The sequence below is a fragment of the Cricetulus griseus genome, chromosome 10 (genome assembly GCF_003668045.3).
Source record: "Cricetulus griseus strain 17A/GY chromosome 10, alternate assembly CriGri-PICRH-1.0, whole genome shotgun sequence".
Taxonomy (NCBI): Eukaryota; Metazoa; Chordata; class Mammalia; order Rodentia; family Cricetidae; genus Cricetulus; species Cricetulus griseus.
Genome location: NC_048603.1, coordinates 17,498,625 through 17,511,262, shown reverse-complemented (window position 1 = coordinate 17,511,262; position 12,638 = coordinate 17,498,625). Strand labels below are relative to the sequence as shown.

The 12,638-nt window shown below is 42.2% G+C and overlaps 1 protein-coding gene and 1 pseudogene across 1 annotated transcript in view; both read left to right on the top strand.

Moving 5' to 3' along the window:
* Positions 1-1,428: 1,428 nt before the first annotated feature.
* Cpq (carboxypeptidase Q) overlaps positions 1,429-12,638 on the top strand; it is a 369,164-nt gene continuing 357,954 nt past the window's right edge. Inside the window, exon 1 of the mRNA XM_035449658.1 lies at positions 1,429-1,449. The gene's annotated coding sequence lies outside the window, so the exon portion shown is untranslated. The remainder of the gene's footprint in view (positions 1,450-12,638) is intronic.
* On the top strand, positions 4,225-5,474 carry LOC113837433 (annotated as a pseudogene).

The following is a 12,638-nucleotide window of genomic DNA, read 5'->3' as shown; positions in this document are numbered from 1 at the left end:
CCACATGAAGTTTGGTTCATTTTCTCAGTCCTGCCCCCAATGCCGCCCACCTCTGTTTCCCAGCCCTGCTTCCTGCCTCACAGCAACCACCAGCTCATTATTACTTGGCTCTTATTCTGTGAAATTTGGGAGGACCTTCAATGTCTGGGACCTTCAGCTGAGCAAAACAAAACAATCTTTATTACATCAAATCTAAACAAAATTCAAGCAACTAGTTGTCTGCAGATATTCATCCAAACTCCGGGTTTCAATTTCACCTACTTAAAATACAGAAAACGCTCGGATGGTTGATGGTTTCTGTACATGCATTTAAGCATCCTGCAGATAAACATTTAGCTTTTGTACAGGGAGCTGATTAGTGTTTTCCTCCTTTGTTCTTTCAATATTTCCGTTACTGTGCCACATAATCACCATCTTGGATCCAAGCTGTCCCTGAGATCAAAAACTACCCTTTTATGACCCACGTCTCCCATTTATGTGAAGGAGGCAGGCCTATAAACGTGGTATGAAAAAAAAAATTCTTGCATGCCATCTTGATTGCTAACATCTGTTTAAATTTCCATTCATAAGTTTAAAATCCAGGCTTCTGCAACCATCTGTTTGCTCCCAACAATCTGAAAAGAAAAAAAGCCCAAGGCAGATATGCGGTGGGATAAGTGTTCTTGCTCGGCTCTTCTACCTGGGTGAGAATGGGCTAGTTCTGCGTTTGTGTTTCCTCCTCACAAGGAAAGAAAAGCATCCCCCTCCTGTAGAGTCCAGTTTCAATCTCCGCATCTCAATCGTGGGAGAAAAAGAGATTAGGAAATGACTTTTTTCTTATGTATCACTTCCATTTTCTTCTTGCCCTGAGCAGTATCTGCCATGCCCAGAGGCAATCTTGTCCATTCCATGAATAAGAGAGAGGGAAATATTTCTGTGGACTTTCTCGATGTTACCTGATAATCTCAGCAGATCCTGATGAACTGGATCACAGGCAACTCTGTAGCTTGCTGGGACTCTCATGGGAATCTCTCCACTGAATACTCTGGCATTCTGTGTGGATATGTTTCGGCAGCTGTAAGAGCCAAATGGCAGGCTAGGCTACATGACCCACCACACCCCATTTTTTCTTTTAATTTTGCTCTTGGCAGTGCCATTTGTGTCTAAGGGACTGGGCTTTTTCTAAAGCTGCTTGGCTCTATTCCAGTCATTCTGTTGCAGCAACTGAGAATGGCTTTGAAAGCTAATGCGACATTTTAGGGGCCTACTGGGTTACAGTACTCTGCTCATTGAGATCTGACTTGGTCCTCCCTTTCAGCTTCAAAGAACTTTTTCCCCCTCCTCTAGGTTATGTTGAAGAACAAGTCCTCAAGAAAACACAGGCAGAGTCTACTTGTCATCCTCATGTCCTTTTTGAAAACCTCAGAAGTATGATGAGCATGGATCCACCCAATTTAGCTGAATGGTCTCGTACGTAAGCTGGTGGTTTGTGGGATTGCCTTGCTGACTTAAAAGGTCTCGTTTATTTCTGCTCTGACATTGCTTTTATATATAACTTATGACTGATGCTCTGAGTCTTTCTGTGTGACCTGGAATGAGTCATTTAACCATTCTCAGACCAGAATCTTGGAATGGCAACAGAACAGAAGATTTTAATCACTTACCTTCCTATACTTGCCTGCTTCAGTAAAGAGGACACCAAAAGTTTGTGTGTTAGGAGTTTAATCCCCATATTCATATCCTAATATTGTTTAAATGTGGAAACGCTTTCGGGAGTAATTGGAATAAGTTTTTTAAGGGTTAGGATCTGGCTCGGTATTGGTAGCTTTAAAACGAAGGAAAGAGAGATGAAGCTAGTGTGAGCTTTCTCTGTTTTGTTACCAGATGCCCTCTGCTATGTTGTCATGCCATGAGAAGGTTACGGCCAGATGCTGGTATTTTGCTTTTAAACTTACCATTCTTCACAAGTTACCCAGTTTGTGGTGCTCAGTTATAGCAACGGAAAATGGACCACATCGTCATTACCGAGTGGATGATATGGGAGATGTTTGTTCTGTGTGCAGAATATAGCAGCCTTCACTGATGTAGAGTCACTAGACTTCTAAATTACCTGTGCTTCTAAACAGCTGTGGTCATCACATAAGTCCTACCCTGGCCATCATTTTCATCAGTTTCTCCCACCTATCTTTCTGGTTTCAGAGTCCTTGTCCTGTTCCCTCCCTCACTCTATATATCCTCAGGACTCTTGTGATGAAATACCAAGGTTACAAGCCTTGCCTTACAGCCAGTGTCAGGGTTTATATGAGTGTGGAAGAAAGTGGAAAGAACTCAGTTTGCAGGCCACTTATTCCTTCATAACATCATTCATTCATAGCATCATTAATCCATCTTCCTTTGCTCTTAAGTAAGGCCAACTTCGGAATTCTCCAGATAGGATTTAGTGTAGCCGCAAGTAATGGGTGGGAGTTGGGTGGAAGAGGAGACTTAGTCATCAGCCTTTGCTAGGGACAATGGTCTGGATGCCATAGTTATTCTGAATGAAATGTGATTGACTGAAAGTAGAGAATATGGATTTCATCAGCTCCCTTTTCTCTAATTCCGTTTTCTTAAGTATCACTTTAATATGATCTACTAAAGCAGAACCAGGGCATAAATGTTCACTAGAAAATAAAAGACAACAAAAATAAGAGAATATATAAATATTCCTACCGCTCCAGTGAATACCAAAGCAAAGATTATTATCTATTCCTCAAGAACATTATCGTAGATCTTCATTTCTTGTATACAAATAGCCCCCAAATGCACTTTGCCCATGGTTTATGCAAGCTTGAAACTCATCATCTAGGACCACGTTTGCATCTGCTGATTGTTTCCCATAGCCTCTTTTTTGTTTGTTTGTTTTTTCAGAGACAGGGTTTCTCTGTGCATAGCCCTGCATAGCCCTGGCTGTCTTGGAACTTCTTCTGTAAACCAGGCTCGTCTCGAACTCACAGAGATCCGCCTGCCTCTGCCTCTCGAGTGCTGGGATTAAAGGGGTGCACCACCACCACCCGGCCTCATAAGCCTGTTTTAGTCTCTCTTTTTTTCCCCCTGTGGCATGGATTTGTTGAAGAGACTGAGCCACTCTTGTGACTTTCTTTTTTTAAAGTTGGAAACAACCCCAAGTGCAGAGAAAAGCTGCACAAGAGTTTTTTGAAGAATCAGCGCAAGAAGCTGCTGATGGAAGGATCCATGATTCTGATATTCAAATGTGTCTTCTAAAAAGAAAAAAAAAATGGCATTCTCCTTTATCTCCTCAATGCAAGCACCAAACCAGGAAATTCATGTGGTTCCTTCCCTCGGCTGGTGGTTTGTCCAGTTCCCTCAATAACGTGCTTTAAGAGAAGATTTCATTATAAAATAATGTCTTGAAACTTTGTGCCCTATGTCTTCAGTCTCCTTCAAGGTGTAACGTACTTGTCTTTCCTTGACCTGAATGACCTTGAAACTTGTGGGATTAAAGACTAGGTGGTTATTTTATAGACTGTCCCTCAATGTAGATGCATCTGGTAGGACTTTATGATTAGATTCAGGCAATGTGTCACAGCAGAAATATCACAGTCCTGATGTAATATGTTCTCATTATACCCCATTAAGTTGCACAGGACTTAGATCTGCCTCATTAGTACTGATGTTGACATTGATCTCTGATTAAGGTGGCATTTGCCAGGCGTCTTGCCCTTTATCATTAGTATCTTGTGGGGAGGTATTTTGAGTTTGCATCAATAATCTAGTCATGCTTTCAACTTGGTCTTTATTTATATTGTGTATATTCTTGTTTCATTGATGGAGTCTTAGTCTGTTACTACCATTATTCATTTTCATATTTATATTATTCTATATTTGGCCAGTAAGAGTCCCTTTAGCTGGCCTCTGTGTCCTTTTGATGTGACATGTTAAATTTGCCTGGCATTTTCTACTTTATTATACAAAAGAGGTTTCAGACTTATCTGGAACTTTATCTAGCCCAGTTCTGAAATCGGGCATTCCCCCAAAGACGCTGGATGTCTTTTAGTGGAGAATAGTGTTCAGAAACCAGTACCTAGTCACCCAGTGCTTTGGTGTCACAGTTCCTCACCCTTCACAGTATAGGAAGCTATAAGAAGTACATGTAGCTCTGGAGCCTATTCCAGTCGACTGACCAGAGTCCGAGATTGCTCACTCCAGCCCTCCAGACCGCCCTGACCCCAGCTTTCTGACCTTTGAAAACACTTAAGAATCATGTCTCTGCATCAGTTTCTGCTAGAACCAATCACCTGTCACGCCTGGAACAGGGATGGTACCCAGATCGCCCTTACCCCAGTAATCACAAAGTGGACATTCACAGGAACAGTGGGAGCCAGTGCACTAAAGCTCATGAGCTGAAGGAACACAACCGACACATCACAGGTTTTGACTGGTCCCTAAGAGTGACCGTATTGTCACCTGTGGGGCAGACCGCAATGCCTGAGTCTGGAGTCAGAAAGATGGCATCTGGAAGCCCACCCTGTGATCCTGAGGATTAACTGAGCTGCCACTTTTGTGAAGTGGTCCCCACTTGGAGAACAAGTTTGCTGTGGGGAGTGGGGCCCGGCTCATCTCTGTTCATTACTTTGAGTCTGAAAATGACAGTCGTGTGAGCAAGCTTATTAAGAAGCCGATTTGCTCCACGGTCTTCAGCTGGGACTGGCATCACAACAACGTTTTGCTGGCTGCAGGCTCATGTGACTTCAAGCACAGAGTGTTTTCTGCCTACATCAAAGAGGTGGATGAGAAGCCAGCCAGCACACCCTGGGGCAGGAAGGTGCCTTTGGGTCAGCTGATGTTTGAGTTTGGTGGCAGTGGCACTGATGGCTGGGTGCATGGGGTCAGCTTCTCTGCCAGTGGGAGCCGCCTGGCCTGGGTCAGCCATGTCTGTTGCTGATGCCTCGAAAAGCGTGCAGGTTTCAACTCAGAAAACCACTGCTGAGTATGTCCTTCATCTCAGAAAACAGCCTTGTGGCAGCTGGCCACGACTGCTGCCCGATGCTCTTTAACTATGATGACTGTGGCTGTTTGACCTTTGTGTCCAAGCTAGACGTCCCCAAACAGAGCATCCAGCGCAACGTGTCTGCCATGGAACGCTTCCCAAACATGGACAAGAGAGCCACCACCGAGGACCGCAACACAGCCTCGGAGACACTGCACTAGAACAGCATCCATCACTCAAGAGAGCCACCACCGGGGACAGCAACACAGCCTTGGAGACACTGCACCAGAACAGCATCGCTCAGGTGTCTATTTATGAGGTGGACAAGCAAGATTGTCGAAAATTTTGCACCACTGGCATCGATGGAGCCATGACAATTTGGGATTTCCAGACCCTGGAGTTGTCCATCCAGGGCCTCTGGATAATGTGAAGCCGAGGGAGCCTCTGCCATCCAGCATGAGGAACTTTGCACACTCTGCCGTTCTTTCATATGATGAGGAGGATCATCAATGGCTGTAGGAAGCCGGTTCCTGCATTATCCATTACTATAATAGGTGCCTGAAGACACCAAGATGTAAATTACTTCAACAGGCGCTGGGTAATCTCCATTCCTTTGATCTCTGCCTATCCCGTGGCTCATTTTAGCCTGAGGAGCTGAAGCCATTCATAGGGTAACACGTCCCAGGCGGCTGGCCAGCCTTTATAAGGGATGGTTTTCTTGGTTTAGTGTCTCCACTCTGGTAAGAAGCATTAAAGCTTGTCTGCAGAAGGATCCGAGTGTCCTGCGTATGATTTCTTGCTGGCGAGAATACAGCACGTGCGGGACAAATGGCCCGTGAAGTCACACCATCAAGCAACTAGCGTGTGTTCGTGTGGATGAGTAGTTTATGATAGAAGATTGTCACACTAACTTAAAGGGTAAGGGAAGTGTGTAATGTCTGCTAAAAAATTAAAAATCCCAAGTGTGCAAAAAAAAAAAAAGAAGTACATGTGCCTCAGTGTGTTCTTTTTCTATCATCTATGTCTGAAACATATAGTGTTTATGCATTGAAACATATTCTTGGCATCATTATCTCCAAGTGTAATCCAACACCACAGGACTCTTTGCCATATTTTTAATTCTTGGCATTTTAGTTTCTTTCCTCATTATTGTCATAAAATATCTTTAAAAAGTAACATGGATGTACAGTGTCTCTGTGGTATGTGGGGTTTATTTTGGCTCAGTTTGAGGTCACAATTCTCCCTCCTACAATAGCAGACCTAATTGGTTGATAGGGTTGCTTGATACAGTATTACAGAGCTTGAATGGGATAGATAGGCATCCACATGGTAGGCTGACCCAGAGTGGTATACTGGAGCCCAAATGATATAAGGAGGACAAATGGAAAACTGGGTACCTAGAGGAGTGGTTAAATATATTAAGTGAAATGAGAGCTAGTATGATACAGCTATTTATTTGAAATTGAAACATTGCTTTTGGTGTAGAGGAGGGAAATCCATAAGACTCCCCATTTTGTGCACAAACAGTGGGTACATGGGGGGAATCGACACTGGTCGGAGCTTTGGGAAAATGATCACATGCATCATAGTCAAGAATCAGAAATCGATGAACTCTTGTTTATGCTAAGTTTACTGTGGGGGTTCCCATAGCTCATTTATTGGAATCCTTGCTCCCCAGTTGGTTGAACTGTTTGAGACAGATTAGGAGCTGTTAGAGGGGATGGATCACTGGGGGGTAGTGGGCTTTGAGGTTTCAAAAGGTCATACCATTCCTCGTTAGTGCTCTCTGTCTCCTTCTTGCAGATGAGTGTGTAATCTTTCAGCTACTGCTCCAGGGCCATGCCTGCCATCCTGCTGACATGTTCTCTGCCATGAGAGTTGTGAACTCTAACCCTCTGCAACCATGAGCTCCCAGAACAAATAGTTTCTTTTATAAGTTGCCTTGGTGATGGTGTTTTTTTTTTTTTTCAACAATAGAAAATAATTGAGACACTTTCTCTTTTTTACACAGTCCATGATCTGAAGTTAGGAAAGGGGATACCCACAGTTGAGAGCTTGGTCCGCCTTATTAAAGTAATCCAGATAATCCCCCAAAGGCATGCACAGAGGCCCATCACCCGGGCCATTCTAGATTTCATCAAAATCACAGTTGAGATTAATCATCACGCCCTCTCGAAGAATGAAGTAGCTGGTTGTTGTGTGACTTTTCCTGGAAGACATGAACAAATACCTATTTATCCCAGATGTGTGGGATAATGACAAACAAAAGAATTCATCCTACTCAAGTCTAGCTTAGTGAACCCAATGAGTTTATTGAAATTACTTATAGGGCCTTGGTGAGGAGTTACTTATAGCAAAGGTGACTCAAAGACAGCCATATCACTGGGAAGTCAACCACAGCATAAATGATGACTCTGAAAAGCTGTATGCCTGTTTGAAACTTGGCCAGGTGAAGCATCTCCTCTAACTAGCAATTGCTGACATAACCTTGAGAAGGGGCTTTTGTTAATCTTGCAAATTTCCCTGAACCCATTAGGTTTTGTTGACCTCCTGATTCTTAGGGTTTCTCTCCTCCCTCTGGAAAACCATGTTTCAGTTTGGAAGTAATAGCTGTACCACACCAGCTCTTATTTTACTTACTATATTTAATCACTCTCCTAAATAACCATCTACCTGTCCTTGCTGGGCTGTTCCTCTGTGGGAAGGGGTTTCAAATACCTGCATGGTCATCTTTCTGCATGAAGACCATCAGCTTTTAACATCGCACTTGAGGAGAGCCATCCTAAAAATATCCTCAGTGCCCATTTTAAAAATTATTTTCAAGCTAGTATACAAAGTGTTCTGATATTTTCATACATACTTGTCGTTGAACTTTGCTCAGATTTGCCTCCTGTTGTCAGGGTGATGGGGAGCATCCCACTTCAACCTTCTTCTCTGTCTCCTTCCTCCCCCTAAATCTTCCCTTCTTGTTTTGCTATGCCTGTGTAAATCTTTACCCAGATTCTGCATACCAAAGAAACCATGCGATGATCTATATCTGTCATGTTTTATTTGAAATGATCTTTAGTTCCATCCATGTTTCCGCAAATGACAGAGTTTCGTTATTATTTATTATTATTTATGGCTGGGTATAGCCCTACTGTACATATCTTCTATATTACTTATCCACTTATATGTTGATGGGAATCTAGGAGGCTCCATATTAAGAAAATATGAATACTGCCACAATAAAAATGGATGTTTTGTCTGTGTAGCATGCAGTCTTAAATTTCTTTGGTTATGTACTCTGATATATACCCTGATCATGTGTTAGTTCTTCATAAAAGCTGAACAAGATTACATTCTTGCCAGCAGTGTATTGGAGTACCCTGCCCCCGTACACATACCCTTATAGGCATTTGCTGGCATTTGTTTTCTTGGTGATAGCCATTTGACTTCAGTAAAATAGAATCTCAATGTAGTTTTAATTTGCTCCCCTGGTGAATAATGATGTGAACACTTTTCAAATATTTATTGACTGTGTGTCCTTCCTTTGAGAAGTATCTGTTCAGTTAGTTAGGTCATTTATGGACTGGAGTCCCTTTCAGAATGTGTTTCCCCATGCTTATGTATCTTAAGATAGCCGCATGCAGAACTTTCAGAGCTTCAAAATACATTTTGTGCCAGGTCAGCAATTGTAAAATCCTACCATCTGTTATAGATACTAGATGTTTCCCTCAAATATCAGAACCTTCCTTGTTACCACTGGCTCCGCCCCTACACATATGGACATAAACCTCGTTTGCCCAGATCAATCTCTTGTACAAATTTTTCAGGAAAGAGGGAAGGGTAAGAAGAGGAGGAAGAAAGGTTGTTATTGGTTATGGCTTTTTGGTTGCTTTTTTCATTTTTTTGAGGCAGGGCCTTGTTATACAGCTCAGGTTGAGCTCAAATTTGTAATCACCTTGCCCCAGCCTCTGTGGTATTGAGATTACAGGTGTATCCGTAACTGAATCTTGAGGAATAGAATACTGGCACATAACCACTAGCTTCGGTTTCTACTCATTACTGAGACCTGGGCTCCGTTTCTTTAATTTCTGGTTGAAAAGAAAGTGTGCAGTGTTAATTCCACAGATATCATTAGGCACATAGAGAAAACCAGGGAGAGATTTCCACTGTTCTTTTACAAAGAATTTGTTGAGGTAAGATTTCAGGTTACAATAATTAGTGGGTGATGGTGTGAGATTGCTAATGATGCCATAACACAGTATCAGAAAAGGAATGGCTTAAACACAACAGTCTGAGACCAAGGGTCTGGGAGGGTTGCTTTCTCCTGAGGCATCTCTCCTTGGTTGGTAGATGGGTACCTTCTTTGCAGTTTTCACAGAGTCATTCTTCTTTATGTGTCCATGTCTTGATTTCATCTAGAAATGGCACAAGGCATAATGGATTTGGGCTTGAGTATTTCTTCAATTATATAATTATAATTATAACCATATCCTGAAGTAATGACAGCTGAAACTCCAATATGAACTTCAGTGTGTAGTCCCAATATGAACTTCTCGTATGCAGTCGAGAACAAAACACACAACAGTTTTCTTGGTATTGGGTGAGGTGATTTATGAAATGCAGATTTTATTTGAATGACTAATCTCCCTATAAAATCATATTATTTCTTATCTATTTCTAGCAAAATTTCCATCATCCAACTTGTGGAAAATACTGAATGCTATGTGGGCTTTACAGAAGGTTTTAACATTGGGTTAAGAAAAAAATCTCCTAAGTTAAAACCCAAAGGAAATGGCAGCAAATGAAAATGACCATCTATTAGTGGGGCCTCAATGGTTTACCACAGAATCCATTTGAGGAGACAAAATGACTCAGTCATTTTTGCTGTGAAAAGAATGTCTTATTTAGGTGTACTGGCTTAGGCAGAGAGGTCAGAAATATTGCCTAGTACGATGAAAAGAATATAGCCTAGTCTTATTTCAGAATGGCATTCAGGGTTGAGCCAGTAAAGACATTCTTCCATGGTCTCTGCTTCAGTTCCTGCCCCCAGGTTCCTGCCTCGAGTTCCTATCTTGACTTCACTCAGAGTTGGACTGTTACCCAAAGTGTAAGCTAAAATAAACCCTGTCTTCCCAAGTTGCTTTTGGTCATGTTGTTTATTACAGTGACAGAAAGTAGAACAAGGATAAAGCTGAAATATGAAGTCAGACTCAATGTACTGTGAAGTGTCAATCAAAGAGATCCAGGTATCAGACCATGGGATAAAAGTAAAGATAAAGAAATAGAGTGAGAGGGTTTAGTGCACTGTGGAACCTGGGGCAATTTTCTGAACTACTGGGGTATAACTTCAGAACCATTTATAGGAGCTTACCAGCTGCAGCCATGGTACTGCAGGAATTGTTAGTGTAACCACACTAATTCATGTCCATAAATAAAGAGCTGCATGGAAGCAAATGACAGAAATGTTAACCTAAATACTAAAGAAAAACAGGAGTTTGCTTGTATAGGTAGCTGCAAAGGTTCTTATCTAGCTTTAGGCATACCTGACCTGAAGGTTCAGTTGGTATCAGCCCTTCCCATTTGCAAACCACTGCCTCTGCTCATCTTCTGGTGTTAGCTGTGTTTTTTCCATAGGTGTCCCCTTTTTTTATGACTGGAAAAATGTTTAAACAAAACAGCTTCTATTGTCTTGCATGTATCTGGAAGAATCCACTTTTTCTCTTTCAGTGGGTTGTGTTAAATTTTAAGGGGTAATTTGGTCCAGATTGAGTCATATTCTCGTCTGTGAACTTATTTCTGTGGGCATGAAGAAGGCAGATTGAGTCTTAGGTTGAGGGCCGGGGTGTTATTCTTCCAGGAATATGTGCAAAGAGGGAGCAGAGGTTCCCCAGAGGGGTTAGGGAATTACTGTAAAAGGGTGGGCAATAATCTTCCATTCATTATGGAAACTTACATCCAAACTAAGGTGTAGACATGCGTCCTATGTTTAATTGTAGTGTGATGTTTTACTCTTTTTGGTTTTTTGAGGGGTCTACCACCCAGCTCCCAAATAAATCACACATGGAGTCTTATAGTACATATGAATGCCTTAGCTTGACTGTTGCTAGCCGGCTTTTCTTAAATTAACTAGTTTACCCCCCTCCAGGGGGGGGCTTTTATCTTTCTGACTTCTGTATATTTAACTTTCCTTCTTACTCCATGGCTGGCTGGGTGGCTGGGTGGCTGGGTGGCTGGGTGGCTAGGTGGCTGGGTGGCTGGGTGGCTGGGTGGCTGGGTGGGTGGTGGTGGGTGGCTGGGTGGCTGGGTGGCTGGGTGGCTGGGTGGCCCCTGATGTCCTCTTTGTTCTCTCATTGCTCTTCTTGTCCCTCCTCATTCCTCCTTCTATTTATCCTCTCTGACTGCCAGCCCTGCCTATACTTGTTCCTGCTTTGCTATTGGGCGTTCAGCTCTTTATTAGGACCATCGGGTGTTTTAGACAAGGAAAGAACCACAGCTTCACAGAGTTAAACAAATGAGGCAGAAACAAAAGTCACAAACTTTAAAATGATATTCCCCAACGTTTATGGCATCTATTTCTGGATAATTCTGTATGTCGAGATATATGTTTTCCCAGCATGCAGGGGAATAGCCTCGAAAGATTAGGTCTGAAGTAACTATGAGTGGGACAATCTGAAAAAAGGAAATTCTAGGAGGAGACTGAGAGATGCACACTGATTGTCTGCTAACAGAATTCGCAGTCATTAGGCATGAGGTCCTGTGGCACGGTGTGAGACAGGGAACAGTTGAGAACTGTAACGGAGCTGCATACACATGCTTGGCAGTAGAGTCAGACCCCATATCTTTCTCAGGGTTGGTCTCGTTACTATTTTACTGTAACATCTATGTAGTCAAATAAAGCATGTAGACGCCCTGCTGACACCAGGAGAAGCAATGTCTCTCCTGTTTTTTTTTTTTTTTTTCTAACATTGCCCTTTGTACTGGGCAGTCATAGAGGCACAGAATAGAGGCCCAAACAGAATGCCCAGGGTCACCTGATCCCAGAAATGGTCTTTCAGTACCAACCAGTCAGCAATGCTTCCTTTATCCATACATATCCCATGTTCAAGAGCTCCGGAACCAGCCAGTCCTTTCATATGACAATGAATCTTTCCTTCACCACCTCAGTGCTGAGTAGCAGAGGGAGGAGGGGAATCTACCTTTCATTAGCAGTGTTCTCACCCACTGTCAAGTACAAAGTCAACCTTGTTAATGATTCATTCCTACTTATTGGTCTGTTTTTAGAACATTTACTGGGTATTTTGTTGTTGTTGCTGCTGTAAAGGGATTGGAATCTGTTTCTGGAAAAAGTGGAAATACACAAGGAGATGGAAGAAATAAACATATTCATCCCATTACACAATGGCTGCCTCTGTTAATATTTTGGTTCATTTCATTCCCGTGTCTTTCATTATTCTTTCCTGTACAATTCTAATCATATAAAGACTTTCCCCTAATTTAGACTTTAATGTTACAAAATAAGCAGTCCCCATTGTTTTAATCTGTTATGTAGATCAAGTGAGATATAACACACTAATGGGTGTATTGTTTAATCATATCCTTGTTTATAGGTAGATGCAAATGCTTCTCAGATTATACTGGGGATACATCTCAGTAAACACATTAGAAGTAAAAAAAAAAAATGCAC